Source organism: Sciurus vulgaris, assembly GCF_902686455.1.
Source record: "Sciurus vulgaris genome assembly, chromosome: 3".
Taxonomy (NCBI): domain Eukaryota; kingdom Metazoa; phylum Chordata; class Mammalia; order Rodentia; family Sciuridae; genus Sciurus; species Sciurus vulgaris.
The window spans coordinates 169,292,173-169,308,516 of record NC_136463.1 but is presented as its reverse complement, the minus strand read 5'-3'; the positions used below and the strand labels follow the sequence as shown (position 1 = coordinate 169,308,516).

Here is a 16,344-nt window from a genome sequence, read left to right as displayed (position 1 = left end):
AATCATTTGTTGAACTGAAGTGAACTGAAGATGAACTTTTGAAATTAGCTAGTTCTATTCATGGGCTGTCAGTGATGGGGGTGTAGGGCAGCCCCAAGACCCTGGACAAGCCCTCATGTTGGCTGTCAGTCATAGACGTCTGATACAGTGAAGGACTAGCAAGCAGTGACTCTTCTCTCCTGACACCCTTGCCAGCATTTCTGCTCTCTTGATGTAACAGTGAGTAATCCTCAGATGTTAAATTAAGCTCATTTAGATCCACACCAAGCTAAAGAGTGGTTTTCTTTTGCAAGGATGGGGGAGTTTCCTCTAAAAGGTTTTATCAAAGGTGCCTGCCTTCACTTACTGCCTTCACTCACTGACTGCTAATCCCACCTCTACTTAACTTCTGAGCTTTTTCTGGGAAAGTGTCTCTCCTTCCCCTGATCTGCCTGTACTGGAAACCCACAATTATCAGAAAATCTCCTGTGATTCTCCTTGAGAGACTAGAGAGATCACAACTTCTTACATGCCTCCACAGATGCTTGGATGGGTTTCCAACTTGGCTCCCTGTGTCCCCTTGTGTTTGATTCAATCTAGTCTCCTTATCTTGAGCTTTATGGGCTGCTTCCCCCTTCCACACAGCTTCATTCCTCTGCTCAATATTACCATGTGCCCACTTCCTTCTATTTGCAGGCTCTCCTAAAATGCTTCCTGATCCTTGTCTGCATGCCCGAACCCCCATTCATTCGATCCTTGGCCCGTCACCACCCCTAGAGTATTTACCTACCGCTCCTTGTTCCAAATTTCTTCCTCATCCACAAATCCTTACTCAACATTTCTTCCTGTAAGAGGGCTTTCCTGACTCACTCTTTCTGGTTCTTATTACCTAATTCCAGACATCCCTCTGATGAATCTGTCTGTCTGCACACAGCTGCATCTATAGGATCCAAATGTGTCCAGAGATGAGTAGGTATCAGATTTTTGGTTCTCATTTAAATTTCGTGTTTGGTAGAATTTCTTCCAGGTAAGAAACTCATTTACCTGGGTCTGGGGGTAAATGGGCAGACAATTTGTCTACATTTTATTTAAATAACTTCCTTTCTCTTTTGTGGGCATCAGAGTAGAGTATAAATTGGAAGACTAAATGAGTAATCATCACAATGCCAGGGCTATACCTCCTTATCATTCTTGCTGCCCCGGCTCTTGCTCACCCTCTCCAAAGCCCCTTGCCACTTGTCAGATCAAGAAATGATCTGAGTCCATTAGAAACTCTTCTTTTTGAGGCAGCCCAGCACCGTTTGACAGGAGGAAGCAGAAGAGGTTAGCAGTAGAAAGTACCTCTGTCCTCAGGGGTCTCATAGCTTGTTGGAGAAGGAGAATCAGTAAGCAGACATAAAGGAAAACACTTTTAAAAGATGGAAGGAAATGGCTTGGAAGCCCAGAATTTGACTTCTGGTCTTTGTTTCACCCACCATTGACTCTCCTGGCAACTGTCTAGGAATATTTCAGAGTCACTTGGGTAGATCCCGAGAATGAATCAAACATCTCTTTTCATAGACCCACCAGGCTGGCCGAGAGCTGTGACTGTCATTCTGTCCATTCCCTTGCACCTAGGCCAGACCACATCAATTCTGCCTGCCCAGCCAGGGGCATCTCCTGTTTCCAAACCTCACCGGAGACGGATCCTACCCAGCTCTCTGTCTGCTTTTCCTGCCCTAGTGGTTTTGAGCATCAGTAATGAATGGCTGAGACCGCTGCATTCCTTGGCCACCTCTTTGCCCTGCATATTTGTCAAGCACTCCTGGGGAGGGAGCTCAAGGAGACGTAGAGGCAAAGGCCTCTGTGTGGTGGCCCAGCCATACTCAGCTTTTTCCACTGGGCTTCTCAACTGCATTCTGTCTGTGCTCCAAGGAGGGGAAGTGGTTCCCATTTACAAGAAGATGAATGCTGGTATTTGACTTATTGCTGTACCAGGGCCCAGAGACCCTGGCAGGGAAGGCATCTCTTTAATTTGGAAAAAAAAGACTGAATTCCACCTGCCCGTTCAGTCTTCAGCACCTCTTCCTCTTCCACCCTACTTTTCTCTTCTCACCTCTCCACATGGGATTGCAGCCTGTCAGGACAGGACTTACTAACAGTCCTGTCTCTGCTGGGGGTCCTCACAGTTCTGCTATCCTGATGGATGGAATCCTGTCAACTGATATTGTTCTGTGCTACAAACTGATGCTCTAAAGTGAAGAGGAAGTGGTTTTGGGTGAAGGGGTCATACTAAATGAAAAGAGAGTCGATCAAAGGCTGAGATTTATGTGCTTTTAAAAGCAGATACCTCAGATAAGTTTTCTGTGTGTATTTTCTATGGAGAATTCCATTCCTTCCAGATATATTCAGCTTTTCTCATTCTGAAGAGTGACTTTGTAGATATAGAATTTGATGGTCAACTCTCATTTACAGCAAGTAAAAGACACTGGCCGTCACATGTGCAGTAAAAATGAGTATGAAAATGGGTGTGATGGTCAGTTTTGTGAGTCACTTTGAATGGGTCATGAGGTACCAAGATATTTGGTGAAATACTATTCTGGGTGTTTCTGTGTCAATATTTCTGGATGAGATTAACATTTTAATTGGTAGAGTGAAGCCATTGACCCATGAGCCATAAGTTCAAAAAGCACCAGAGGCAGCTATGTGTTCAATTCTACTAGTGTAAAACTGGGTGTAGACAACCTCATCTCCACCTTTGCTGTCAAGTCATGAAGAGGCTGGAGAAAAATGCTTCATGGGTCTATGGCTTATTTAAAACTACACACCTTAGAAGCTGGAAGATGGTAAAAAAAAAAAAACCCTGAGCAAAGGCCAAGGTCAAGATTATTGCTGACTTGGAGATGAAACTTGTGATATTCCTAAAATCACATTCAGATGGAAATCTCCCATGGGCCTCTATGTATCTTGAAGTGACCTTACACAAGACCAACCTGTAGCCCCAATTCTGAAACACATGAAGAATAAAGTGGGCATCTGTGACATAAAAACGTCTGGAAAAATGAAAGTACCTCCAATGAAATTAAAATGAGAGAGCAACCTGAAAATAATTTAAAAATAAGTCTATTTAGGGTTGCCAAAGATATAACCTATAATCAAAACTTAAAAGATAAAACAAAAAATAATGAAAGGAAGAAAAAATCAAAGCCACATACAAGAATATTTAAAGTAACAATAGTAAATTGTGACACTAAAAAATAAAGTCATTGAGACAAATTACTATTAAATGGAATAAACTCTTAACTAGAATTTAGAGCCAAAACATTAAAAAAGAGAGAGAAAGAAAAAAATAAAATTAAAAAAATTAAAAACAAAAATGGGTGTGATGACTAACTTTATGTATCAGCTGGGCCATGAGGTACCCAAACATTTGCTCAAGTGTTATTTCAGGTGTTTCTATGTGGGTATTTTTGGATGAAATTTGCATTTTAATTGCTACAGTAAAGCAGCTGGTCCTCTATAATGTGAGTGAGCCTCATCCAATCAGGTTGGATGAAGTCCTGACTGCCAGAAGAAGGTCCTGCTCTCTCAGGAGAGAAGGATTCCTCCAGCAAGCCACCTTCAGACTTCATCTGTATCATTGACTGTCCTGGGCCAACTTGGCCACACTACAGACTTGGACTTAACAGTCTCCATAGTTGCATAAGACAATTCCTTGTAATCAGTTTCTATCTACTTAGGCACAAATCTTATAGATTTGATTTCTCTGGAGAATTCTACTACCAAGGAAAAACAGACCCAGGAACTGAAAGAGAACTTACACATACATGAAAATATGTGATGGGCAGTTAAGACTTATGGGAAATGGATTGAGAAGCTCCAGTACGCATCTGATTTAGTTCCACAGGAAATAGATACGAGAATGATATAAATTTCCAGAATTGAAGTCACAAATTCTTAGGTTGAAAGTTCACACTGAATGCAAATAGAACAAATAAAAAGTAAACCCACACTTATTTATGCCATTGTGATCTATAGAATATGAATAATAAAAACAAAATCTATCAGAAGAAAAAAAGTTATTGACAGAAGAATTATCTCCTGCTACATTAGGCCCCCAAATACAAATGAGTTAATATCTTGATAGTGCTAAGGAAAAAGTCAACCTAGAATTTTGTACCCATCTAAATTATTGTTCAGTTGTGAAAGCAAAATAAGAACACATTCAGTTATATAAAGACTAAAGAAATTTATTACTCATGGAGCCTTGTATTTACTTCTAAGGGAACAAAAGGGAAATTGGAACAATTGGAAGCAAGACAGAAAGAGTTGTAAAGTATTTCAGTGAAGAACACTGATTATTGACTAAAATTTTTTGTGTGTCAAAAAAAATTGAGTTAAAAGTCTAAGCAGTATTAAAGAACATTAATGGCAGGGAGTGCTCAGTTTGGTAATTAAAACCAATTCTACAAGCCTTGTGTTGTTTCAGGGGAGGCTTGAGATAATGAATACATTCATTTGGAACTTAGCAGAAATTTTTGTATGTGTACATATAATTAAAACTTTGGGAGGAACCATTAAAATAGAAGAAATAATGATTCAGCTTCTAAACAAGAAGCCAAGTGGGAAAAAATTGGTGACAGTGGGGAAAATAGCTGGACCTCTATTGATCAAAAAGAAGTCAGGGGAAAGAGGAAAAATAAGGATTTATAAAGAAGTACAAAAAGGGGAATGCACAAAATAAGCTAAACATTTGTTTTAAAACAGCAAGTAGCAGACTCTCATATATAATCATTCCCACTCATCTTTAAGTTTACCAAACACACAAAATGATAAGAAGTGCCTCTATATAAAAAATGTACTGAAAATACAAAAACTTGGGCAGAGGGGAAACATTTTTAGGGGAAAGGCTACCAAAAATAGTAAAGGTTGGTAGGAAACTTAAATTGCATCTTTAATGTTTTATTTATTTGTTTTGTAAAAAGCCTGAAACAGAATAATAGTAACATTTTTAAAGTGTCTATGGTGGCACATTGTTTTTTTCATTTTCTCTAGAATTTTCTATGTATTAGAAATATGTCATGATTTTTAAGAGAAGAAAAAAAAGAAAAGAAAATTGAACTGTATAGCTTTAGAAACAGGAATTAAAGCAGGTATAGATTTATTTCAGTGGTGCATTTCCTCAGGCTTGAGAGCCTTAGAAAGATTTGTAGGTCACAGGCAGGTAGATACAGATGAAGTCTGGAGATCACGCAATTCCATATTCATGGAGGTCTTGCCGTCTATGAACAACTAGGAAAATAAAGGAACAAACCATAAGGAAACCCAGGGCTAAGTTCTAGAACAAAATGTGGCACAAAGAGAGGTTTGGTCTCAGGGAGAACTAGCAAAGGGCTGTTTAATTCTCTCAGTTATCAGACTGACTTCACACACTTGAAGTGACTGCAGAATTTTTACCTGGTATTTATTGAGTACTTGTGATTCAGAAACCTCTCTGCTACATGTTTGGGCTGTGTTATTTTACATAATCACTCTCAGCCTGTGAGCACTAGACTTATTGACTATTTCATTATGAAGCAGTAAAATTCAGTGATTGGGGTCATGGGCTCCAGATTTAGATCACAGCTTTGCTCATCACCCGCTTTGTGATCAGGGCAGCTCACTTAATTTCTGTGTGCCTCGGTTACCTCATGTTAAAAAAAGGGATAATAATATCGATCTTACTGCATTGTTGTGCAGATTAAATGTGTTGATAGATGCAAAGGTTTAGAAGACTGGTTGGCATACAGCCGCCACGATGTAAATGGTTACCATTATTTATTGCTAGGAATGAAATAAAAAGGTCTGGGGAGACAAAGGAAATTGCAAAAGTTCACAGCTAGTAAATGAGCAGGATCTCAAATTCAGAGCTAACTCTAAAGTCAATTTCTTAGTTGCTACACTATTCTGCCTCCCCAGAAACAAAAGAGATATACAGACATCAGAAAATAGGAGACATTGAGTTACTGGAGACAAGTAGGGTGAGTTAGCAAGACAGAGATAAAGACTTTGTGGCAAAAGTCTTTCTTGATTTCCTCTTACATGGTAGTAGACAGAAGTGGTTCCCCAGTCCTTCAAACTGAGGAGCTTCCATAAGAAACAAACAAGCAGGAATTCAGGGGGGAAGACAATAATGACCTTGGAGCCCACCCATCAACATGTTCCCCCTTGCCTCCTTTTCTGTAGCCTGCTGAATTTGTTTAGGCATCTGCCTTCCTCTGTGAAGAGTGGGCTTTGGGGAGAATGGAGTCACATCTTCAACCACAGAAGCTTCTTCATGATTGATTTGAGACAGTAATGGTGCCCCAGTTGTTGCTAGAGATTGACTTGGGCATGGGTATGTCACATATACTAACTAAAAAATGCAAGAAAAGGTCTAGGAGGAGCCTTCTGTGAGAGGCACGTTAATGTGGGAATAGATGAGCTCACTTTTCTGCTGGACACTGTGGTATCTGGGTGCCAAAGTCCATTGACTGAAGTAACAAAGTAAACAAGCTGGCTTATAAACAACAGACATTCATTTCTCAAGTGCTATAGGCTGGGAAGTATAAGAGCAAAGCACCTGTCTTTCAGAGGCTGATAAGGACCTACTTTCTGGTTTATAGATGGCTTCTTACTGTTTTCTCACATGGCAGAAGGGGCAAGGCTTCTTTTATAAGGGCTTGACTTTCATAACCCAATCACTTCCCAAAGAGTCTGCTTCTTAATATCATCAGATTGGGGGTTAAATTTCAATATATTAATTTTTGTAGGACTCAAGCATCATTCTATATCAACAAGATTATGGTAGCCATCTTATACCATTGGCTTAGCTAGCCTAAGAATGAGCTCTCGCAGGGAGGGTGGTGGAACAAACAGATGGAAGGAACATGGGCCTTGGTGATGTCAGTGAACTGCAAATTAACCAATCTTGGAATTTCTCTACCCGTGAACTTTTGTCATGGGAGATAATATGCTTTCTTCATTATTCAAGCCAGTCGAGAGGTACAGTTTTCTGTTCCTTGCAGCCCATATCATCCAAGGCAGTTCAACTACCAAATCAATCTCACCCATCAGGGGCGAGAAAGCAATAGTGTCATGGGATCTTGAGCTTTCTCCACTGAGGGGCAGCCTCAGGTCTATGGTTTTGTTCCTGAGAGTTGGGAGCAAGTTGTGGCAGCCCAGTATGACAGCTGGGCTTGGTTTCTTGTACTGGAAAATGCATACTGTGAACTAGGTCATGAGCAGCTGGAGGACAGAATTTCCCCAGCTCTTTAAACTGAGGAGCTCTAGTAACAACCAAACAAGCAGGAATCCAGGAGGGGAGTGGAGATGACAATGCTCTTGGAGCTTCTCCCTACTCAGATCAGATGCATGAAGGTAATAAAAACCACCCAAAAGAAACTGTTAAAAAGAGGCCTTGGGAAGCACATCCAAGAGACTGAAAAGAAAGGAGAACAGAAAGAAAATCTTCCAGACCAAATGACTCTCCAAAAATAATGAGACCAAAGTTCAAAGAAGTAATTTAAACCAAAAAAGGCAGGGAGGGCCTAGCCAGTGAGGGGCAGGCTCACTCTGCAGGGAACAGAGGAGCAGCAGGATGGAGCTGAGCAGAGTTCAGTTGAGGACAGCCCATGGGTCACAGGGAACCCAGAAATGCCGCTACTGCGCAGGTCAGTGAAGGGGGCAGGCCCAGAGGGTGCATCCTGTTCTCTCCCCCTGCCCCAGTGTGCTCGGGTGTTATTCTGTCCTCACCATTAGCCAGACTACTCGAATTTGCAAAGTACAAATCCCATCTGCATGGGCATTCTGCTGCTGCAACAGAGAGCCCACTAGACCAAGCAAATAGGAAACCTTACTTGCTTATAGCCAAACTTCTTTTTAAGCCCTTATTTATATTTCATTGCAGCAAAGAATCACAGGACCATCCAATAAGCCAGGGATGATGGATGCTAAACTCATTAGCTGCCCGCTCAATTTGTAGACTCAGGCCCTTGATGATCCTGTATGGCAGATAATTGTCCCATGGGTAAGAATAAGAACATCCATTTGGCGCATCTGTGTCTTCTGCAAGTGAATATGTGTAATCATTTACACATTTACAAGAATTTTCTCTTTACCTCTCTACTTGCCACATGCCCTATTTTAGACTCAAACTTTCTACCATTTACCACAACCTTTTAAATCATAATTGTGTGTATGTATGTGTACATGAAATTGAGCATTTAAAGAGGTACTGCAATGAACCTGGAGATTTAAATCCCTAGATAGAAAGCCCTAGAATGCTTTCCATTCCATGTTCTTTGCTTGATTATGATCTTTGATATTTATTCCTATGACAGAGGATGAAACTGATCTGTGTATCATGCTCACTGATTCACTCTGCATTCAGATACACAAACAAAATGTGACTTATGTAGAGTTTAAATTTTTTCTATGACTGATCGATTAAGAACCTCAATAGCACTAGCCAATGGGATAACAACCTTGTCAGTCAATGATTTCTCAATTTCTTCCAGTTAAATAATATTTATATCGATGATACTTATTGAGTTATTTGAAAGACTCTTCCTTCCCCTACTCCCTCCAAGATGGCACCTGGAGGATAGGGGGGTTAGAAACAGTTCGTGATGAAAGAAAAGAAGGGCCAATATGTTATCCCATGGATTTCCACTGGTTTCTATTGGAGTGGATGTTGCTTCAGTCCCAGGATTGTTGGCCTTTAGTCCCCAGTACACTGGAGGCAATGTGGTGTCTGGGGTCTTCTCACAACCCCCTTGGCTCCTCTCAGGAGCACTTGTGAATTTCTGGGTCCACTGTTCACTAGCAGGCAATGGAGTGCAAGTTATGATGATCTCGGCTTACCTTTCCAGTCTTTTTCTTGCTCTGCTGCTCAGCTATCACGCAGACCATGTTGACTATGGCTTTGTGACTCTTCCGAGAAGACTCATAATTTCCTCCAAGCTGTGGTCAATGAAGAGTGCTGCTGGCCATCTCCCATTAATATTTTCGGTTCCTTCCATTTTTTTTTTCCTGGAAATTTCTACCAGGTTTTATTTTTTATTTTAATTTTTTTCTGATCTTGGGTTTATCTCAGGGATGAAGAAATAAGGACCTGTAAATCCAAATTCCCTGCTCTTCTTCTGTCTGCTCCCTGTAATCCATGTTGGGACACACAGTTTCCCTTCCCCTCTGGTCTGCAGAGTACATGTGCAACATTCCTCTAGTCTTCTCTACCTGAGAAAGACAGATAGTGTGTGAGGAATGAGAACTTGTTTTCACAAGTAAATGGACATGACTTTTGAAATATTTTTAAAAATACAGTAATTGCATTACCATATGTAGACCCTCTAAGCTAAATGGGAGCTTAATAAAGGCTGAATGTTTTCTCTGATATGTGGAAGCTAATTCACAATAAGGAGGGGAGGAAAGAATAGAGTTACTTTATATGAGGTAGAGGGGAGTGAAGGAGGGTAAGGGGTATGGGGGAAGGGTTGATAGTAGAGTGAAGCAGACATTATTACCTCATGTGCATGTATGACTGCATGACCCATGTGATCCTAAGTATAATCAGAAGAATGGGAGATTGTACTCCATTTATGTATGATCTTTCAAAATGTATAAATGCATTCTACTGTTATGTACAATTAATTAGAACAAATAAAAAAATTTTTAAAAAAGATACTAAAAAAAAAAAAGACTGCTTCCTGGCTGAGAGGGGAAGAGGAATAACTGCCTAGGAGTAGCATCTCCAAGGGTTTTGCGTATTCTTTCCTTTCCGAAATGCAGGACTCTTGGTTGTTTTTGCTTTCTTTTAATTTAGATAGTACACACTTCTCCATCTGTCCCTCACCCTCCTGCAGAATGTTCCTAGAAGAAACCACAGTAGCTGTCTATCACATAAGCAGGGTGGTGTAATGAACAAGATGTCTGTTGGAATGACTCTTCTATGCTCTTTGAATTCAGAAAAGTCAAAAGAATAATATGATAAACATATTAACACATTTAATCCTATTTAAAATGTTTGCTTTTTGCTACTTAGACTTCAGATAATGTGTATACATATGATCTTACAGTTTAAGTTGAAAACTATTTTGTTACTCTTCATAGTCCCAGTATCTTCACTTTCCCCCCAGAAAAAAATAACTACAAATAATCTGGTCATTCATTCCTGGCCATGATCTTATTAGCTTAATACAAATTTATTTTATATTATAATTATATTATATATCCTACATTATATAGTATTACTCTGCAGATTTTTTAAAATTTCCTAAATGATATGTACTATGGTTTGGTTATGAGGTATTCTCTGGAAAGTTCATGTGTTAAGAAATGCAGGAATGCTTAGAGGTGAAATTAATTAATTATGAGAGCCGTAACTTCATCAGTGAACTAATCCACTAAATGGGTTAATAATTTGAATGGACTATTGGGTGGCAACTGTAGGTAGGTGGGGTGTGCCTGGAGGAAGTAGGTCACTGGGGGTGTAACCTTGGACTCTGTCTTGTCCCTGCCTTCTCCCACTGTCTCTACTTCCTGGTTTCTCTGAGCCGAGCAGCATCTCTCCACTCTGCCCTTCTACCATGATGCTCTGCCTCACCTCAGCACCAAAGCAATGAGGTCAGCTGACCACAGAGGGAACCTCTGAAACTGTGAGCCCAGAGTGAACTTTTTTTCCTCTAAGTTGTTTTTTTTTTTTTTTTTTTTTTCAGAAATTTTGGTCACAATGATGAACAGCTGACTGACCCCAAATGATACTACATTAATTGTTCTGCAACTATTCTTTTTAGTTAACAGTATGTTTTTGACATTTTTTTTTTTGCATATAGTCCCAGTCCATTCATTTTAAACTGTTTTCAAATACTATATTCAATTGTGAACATATCACACCTCTAATTCCCCACTGAAAAAAGTTCAGATTTTTTTCCCCCAATACTTTCATCTGGTATTTGATTTTTAATGTTAGTAACTACTGGCTCAACCTTATACTTTAATTTCAGGCCCCATTTTACTGAAAACCTATGTTGCTAAAGCAGCCTAATTTTCCAGCTGATTCTGAACTACTGTCAAGAGACAACTGAGCATCTTCATGTGCCCCATATGGTTATAGATTACCCGGCCCTGGGCCTCTCTTTACTCAGTTCCTGAATCTGAAAAGTAGGATCATAATTGTTTCTTTCTCCTTGGGCTGTTATGAAGAAACATAAATAAAGGATTATGGATTCTCGTGGAACATGTACCCAGTGTATAGCAGATAGTAATTCCTCTGTTAGCAGTACATATATTAATATTAATGTATCAATATTAATGTCTAGTATAGAAACAGAACCAGAATCCTGACTCCCTGGCCAATATTCTTTCAGGGACTTCTTTGAACTGTGTTATCTCTGTTGATAAGATTTTGTCTTCAAGAGTTTATGGTTTGTGAAGACACAAATCCAGTGTGGATTCATGGAAGCAGAAGCCACAGGCAGAGGCAGTAGCTGTACTGCGGTCAGGACTCGCAGGTGCTGCTAGCCAATAGCTGTCCCCTGGGTTTTCCAAGCATGCCTTTGCAGGACCTGCTTGGGCCTGCTACAATTGAGCACAGGAGAAGGGCAGCTCAGATCCCTTGTTATAGGCCTATTCTTTGCACAGGTCTGGCCAATCAGAGCTCTGTTGCTATGCGGCCCCTGCAGGCAGAGGCTGGCTCTCCAGCCCTGCTCACAGCCAGCATGTTGTCCACAGACACCCTTTGCTGTTTCTGTTTGGATTGATTTTTTATAAACACCAATGCATACCTTTTCTCTTCACATTCTTCCCCTCTGACCCTCCATTTAACCCGCACCCTAGGCCCTACTACCCAGTCACACAAACCCACACAGGAATGAGACTCAGACTATTAGCAAAGAAAACTTGGTCCAAGACAGAAAAAAATCTTTAAAAAGATTCTAGGCTATGCTAAGCAATGCTGAGAAAAACTGCCCTGAAAGATATTTGGGGACACTAATTAAAAGGTGGTACCACCCACATATATTTAAATGCCCATTCTTTTGTCTCTGCTTCCAAGAGCACAGAAAACAACAGGAGAGAACTAACAAGGTTTCATATAATCTGCTCTCTACCTGCTATTCCTACCTCTGTCAAAGACTCAGCCCAAAGCTAGTGTGACTATTCACCAGCCATCAGCACCAGAGGGCCTCTCTGGCTTTCTTTTCTTTTGGCAGAACATCTGGATTCTGTCTGCCATCCTGCACTCTGATAAGAGACAGGACAGAAGCAAGGCAGCACATTCTTGAGAGAAACGGGGGTTGCATGCAGCCAAAGTTCAAAACTCCAGAGCATCCTGGGAGGGGGGGGATATAGAAGATTGACTGACCAAGATGGCAGGATAAGATGGGGTGGGTTGGAGGGAAAGTTCTACTGGGGGTGGGAAAACTATGACAGTCAAGGATTTGGGGGTGCTAAAGGAAAAAAAAAAAATTAGAATTCTAGTAAGTAACTTGACCTGTCTTATTGGAGCTTCTGAAATGATAAAGAGACATGAGTACAAGCTGGAATAACTGAGTAGCCATGGTGCTTTGAACTCAGCATAAAGCATTACTGGTTCATTACTCCAATTTTTAAATCGTTTTAGCAGAACATGTATAAGTAAATTGATGGCCTTTTAAATAACGGTCACAATGGCAAAGTGCCAGTTGTGGTAGGGAGACCAATTTCCTGGGAACCTAGTAAAGCTAGTTAATACACTGTTGCTACTGAAGAAAAGGAGAATTAAACAGAAAGCTAGACTACCTTGCTTCAAATGAGTTTTCTCCCGAGATCTGCTTATAGTTTCTTCCTTAACTTCTCCATCTCTCCCTGCTTACTAGGTAGTTGTTCCAGGGACGGGGGTATTTCTAGTGCTACAATATACATAGCAAGTATTATGCAAAAGCTGTGAGAGTAAACATATGGGGACCTCTGATTTTATTTTTGAAGAACACAGCTTAAAAATACATGTGAGTATAGGAAACATGCATATCTTGCTCATGCATGGAGCCGCAGTAGCCATTTTGGGCTCATGAGGAAAATGCCTACAAAATTATAATCGTTGATCCCAAGACTGTTTAACCACTCCATCAATGCTAACAAAAACCTTATTGTACAATAGTTCCTTATGATTTGACAAAAATAAGTCCTTGCCATTAAAAAAAAAAATACATACGAAATACAAACTGAATTCTTAAAACCAGTCTAAAATAAGTTAGAGTTAGAAAAATAGTATCCCTGTATCTTAAGGTTTTAAACAAAAAATTCTTTTAAGAAATAATATCTCATGTGGTAAACAAACATTTTTGTGATATCAGGAATTCCTTAAGTTCATAACAATCTTTATTTAAATTAGCACTGTTGGTTTTTAAAAAGTATAAAAGAATAAGATCCCATTTTGAAAAATTATACCTGTCTACCTATATGGAGAGATGACAGGAATGGTTCTTTCCTAAGAGCAATAAGGGCTATTTTAAATATGGAATATTGGAATGAATTTTAAATGTCTTTTGCACTTTTCAGCTTTTTAAATTTTTATTTATAATGTTGAAAACAAACACTATTATTTCATACTGATATAATTTTCCTTAAGAGGAAAGGCAATTAAATCGAATGCCACACACTTTTCCCTGTGGATCTCATAAGGTTTCCTGTGTATGTGTGTGATTGTGTGTGTGTATGTGTGAGTGTGTGTTGAGAGTAGCAGTGTCAGCAGTATCTCAGTGCATCTGTCCCTAGGAGACACTTTATGATATTGAAATTCCAGGGAAAGAAGACCAGACAAAGGGGACAGAAGTAGTGAGTGAGAAGAGAAATGGAAATTAGGAAAACCGAGCATAACTCAGCAAAAACAAACTGAAATTTTCAGGAAGCTCAAACTCCCCTTTGCCCCTGAATAGAATGAGCCTGGCCCTCTCAAAATTAGAGCTCTACCCTTGCCTGGGTAAACTCTAGGAGAGTATGGGGAGGAGAACACAGGGAGGGTGCCAACCTGGCTTTTCCCTCCAGAGGGGAGGCTGGGGGTGAGTTCTCTGTCTGGTGAAAGCAGGGAACAAGGTTCTTTCTGTAGCTGGATTGAACTGGGGGAGACCAGAGGCCTGGAGGAAATTCTCAATAGCCAGCATTTCTCAGAAATACTGCGGAAGTCTCCCAGACAAAGCAGACAGGTTGGCATCTCTTTCTTGAGAGTCAGAAGAAGGGGAAGGAGCGGGACAGACCTAGCCAACATACCAGGGACAGTGGTGAAATCTCGGGAATCTGGGGGTCTGCCAGCCATGCTTCCACTGCAGCTTGGGTGGGAGCATTTAATGCTTGCACCTGGAGGGCTCGAGTGAACTTGACTGCCAGATCACAAAGGGTCACCCCTAGGCTGAAGGACCTACTGCCCTTGAATTTACCTGCTGGTGCCAGCTCCTAACTCGAGGGATCAGTATAGATTTGGGACTCCCAGCTTGGGTCCTAGGACACTTGGGGTCTACTCTTGTGCTTGACATTCTGTCACCTTCTCTCTTCTCTGCCTCTTCCTCCTGCATTGCCAGACACCATTCTTCACCTACCAATAGACATTCATATTTGGTGTAACCAAGCACTCGGTTGCAGAACTAAAATCTAGTTCCCACGGTCTCTGGGCCAGTAGCACCCCTCTCCCCCACCCCCATTACCTCCACTCCTATAACCTACAAAGAAGAAAACAAACAACACACAAACAAAAGTTAAGAACAGAAGGGAGATTTCCTGACCTTGGCACAGCAGGAAGTTGTAGCCACACAAATGATGCTCTAAGACCAAAGAGTCATATGTCATGACCCTTAGGTGGAGCAGCCATATCCTATATCATACGGCTGATATCATTGCTATATCATATGGCTATATCATTGAAGTGCTGACATTGACCCTCTTGCCCTATAGTAGGCCAATTCTAGCTGTAATAGAATTTTTCAGATGGAAAATTGCAGAGAGGAGTGACTGCATTATACAGCAGGTATAAGTAAATGAAGAGAAGCAATATAAGCCTAGAAACAATTATTTGATATCCCAAGACCCTTCCTATATGATCTAAAATGACTTGACTGAGAGAAGTGTCTGGAGAGTTTTTATAATGAGAAGTCAAACCAGCAGACCTCATAGTCTTCATCTGTTTAAGTTACACTAACTTTCTCATCTTATTATCTGAGTTTGGGATATAATATGGGAAAAGCATATTTGCTTGAAATTTTATCTAAGACAAAGTAGAAGTTCACATTCTGCTTCTTTCTGACTTGTTTTATCCTGGACCTATCTTTTCAAAATCATCTTCTCTTTCTTTTACGTCAAATACCAACTTAACTCATTCATACATCTAATTAGTAATTTAGTAGAGGCTGTAGTTAACTAATTTTATTCCATCACAAAACAAGTTTCCTGCTAGCATGGAGGATGAGATTAACAGATAACAATTAAAAAACAAAAAGAATGTGTATGAATGAAATAGTGACTTCTTCAGGATGATATGACCTGCCTCCAGGTCATGGCACAAGGCCCTGGGTTCAATTCCCAGCACTGCAAAGAAAAAAAAAAAAAAAAAATTAAAAAGAGCCTATTTACAGAAAACTTCGTTATTCTATAATTTCCACATCAGTGCTGCTCAGACTCTCACTATGCCTCTCTTGTTTTGACCTTAGTAAATGAACTGAAATATGGGGTTCCTACCCTAAGATGTCAATATGGAAAGAGACCTTAGAGGTTGGACTGCACACAAGTCCCCATGTAGCTGACGGGCAGAAGCAGAGAAAGCATTCTGCTTTTCCAAAGCTCTCCCCTTGACCCCACTGGTCTACAATGAGGTGTCCACAGAAACCACAGCCATCTCTTCTTTGTAAGACAAACATGAATCTGTCTTGGCCTAGTACTCTGGAGGAAAGCAGGGTATGAAAAGACATTTCTTCTGTCTCGCCAGATGGCTTCAGGATAAAATTCTTACCCAAACCAAGTGTTAAGAGTCCAGTCAACTATTTCAAGGAGGACAAGCGGTGACATGAGTATTTGATTCTCCTCCTTCCCTCTGACCCCCTGTATCCAAGCTTGGTATGAGCAGGCCTTGCTGAGGCAGGCAAGATCACTGAGCTGAAATCAAGATGGGTCCCTGGTAGAGTAACCCTTTTAAGAATGAGAACCGTATGCTGAAGAAATCCTCACAACCTTGGCAGTCACAGGTTTGAGATTCCAGACTGAACTTTCTCTTTCCATACCTCCCAAAGAGCTGGCTGAGCCAGACATGGAATAAGCAGAAGAAAACCGAACACTATCCAAACCATCTGGGAACCCACAGTGGAAAATTATGGGGGTAGTATGTTGGGACAGCTCTGCCTTCTTGTG

The 16,344-nt window shown here is 40.5% G+C and overlaps 1 protein-coding gene across 3 annotated transcripts in view; it reads left to right on the top strand.

Annotated features, from left to right (window-relative positions):
* The window catches only part of LOC306656938 (uncharacterized protein), a 112,174-nt gene that overhangs the window by 34,649 nt on the left and 61,181 nt on the right, over positions 1-16,344 (top strand). The window contains exon 6 of one of the 3 annotated variants that reach the window (XR_013762677.1): positions 7,886-8,010. The exons of the other annotated variants lie outside the window; for them this stretch is intronic. The gene's annotated coding sequence lies outside the window, so the exon portion shown is untranslated. Of the gene's footprint in view, positions 1-7,885; positions 8,011-16,344 lie in introns of those variants that run through there. 3 annotated transcript variants of the gene reach the window in all.